Source organism: Cyprinodon variegatus, unplaced genomic scaffold (assembly GCF_000732505.1).
Source record: "Cyprinodon variegatus isolate N-32 unplaced genomic scaffold, C_variegatus-1.0 Scaffold50, whole genome shotgun sequence".
NCBI classification, from domain to species: domain Eukaryota; kingdom Metazoa; phylum Chordata; class Actinopteri; order Cyprinodontiformes; family Cyprinodontidae; genus Cyprinodon; species Cyprinodon variegatus.
The window spans coordinates 1,111,313-1,112,556 of record NW_015150503.1 but is presented as its reverse complement, the minus strand read 5'-3'; the positions used below and the strand labels follow the sequence as shown (position 1 = coordinate 1,112,556).

Sequence of the window (1,244 nt, the reverse complement as noted above, 5' to 3'; positions counted from 1 at the left end):
ATGCAATTATTTTTTTCTTATTTTAAATGTTAATGATCTTGTTCCATTGGCAAAGTGTCTCACTTACCTCCTCAATTCAAGAAACCTCCTCATTAAGATTGAAATTTTTTGCAGTGTAGAAACAAAGGTGTTGCAGCGCAGCCAACACCTCTCTGCAGGGTGATAGAGAGAAGCCTCTCTTTCACTGTTCACATTCACTGGAATATAGTTTCTATGAAAAAAATAAGGTATGAAGGATGAAGAGAGCACATCCAGCCAGTCACGGTCAGAGATTGGGTGTGAGGGTTTGCAGAAGAGTCAACAACAAAATGTAAGCGAATATCGCTGCTGCGAGCTCATCCAGGAGGATCATGTCCTGCAAGTCAATGACTCTATGCAATCAGATAGACATTTTTTACCAATCTGACTGCGTTGTCTTTGTAAAGTGCCTTGAGATGCTATGTGTTGTGAATTGGGACCATATAAAAAGATTGAATTGAAATCAAATAAAAATGAAGATCAAGCCCTTATTTTTTGTGAAAAGGTAAAAAAAAAAACCACCTCTGCAAGATTAAAGACTTCAGGCTGGAGCAAAAGTTCCCCCTCCAGCTGGACGACGGCTCTAAACATACAGAGCTACAAAGGAACGCTTTACATCGAATCATCTCTTCCTCTAATAAGAGGAAAAGTGATTTTACAAAGAAAGATGAGCAAACAATCTAATCTCTAGATGTGTACAGCTGCTACAGAAAAAAACACTAAAGTCCTGCAGCTGCAACTGTGCTAAATAGTGGTTTCATAAATATTGACTCAAAGGGTTTATTAAAGACTCTTATCCCAACAATCCAACTTACAATTATGCACTAGTTTGTGTTGGCCAATCACATCAAAAACTATAAATATTTCAATGATTAAGGTTGAAATCTGACAAACATAAGAAGTAAGAGTAAGAATGTTTTTTTCTAGGTGCAGTAAATTATGGAGGATAAAAAGTGCCAAAATTGAATAAATAAATACAGCATTAAATAAATAATTAAATGTGTGAATAATTAATTAAATGTGGAATTAAATAAATAAATGTGTCATTCAGTTAATTAAAACCACGTCACTAATATAAAGTGCCACAATTAAATAAATAAATACAGCGATAAACAATTAATTAAATGTGTAATTCATAAAATAAATAAGGAATTAAATATATAAATGTGTCATGTGACCAATCAGGTGTTATCTAACACCTGATTGGTCACCCTGCACATTAAGGC

General features: G+C 34.2%; 1 protein-coding gene across 1 annotated transcript in view; it reads right to left on the bottom strand.

Moving 5' to 3' along the window:
- Positions 1-1,244, bottom strand: part of LOC107082320 (protein sidekick-2-like) — a 624,909-nt gene that overhangs the window by 17,483 nt on the left and 606,182 nt on the right. The gene's annotated exons all lie outside the window — the stretch shown is intronic.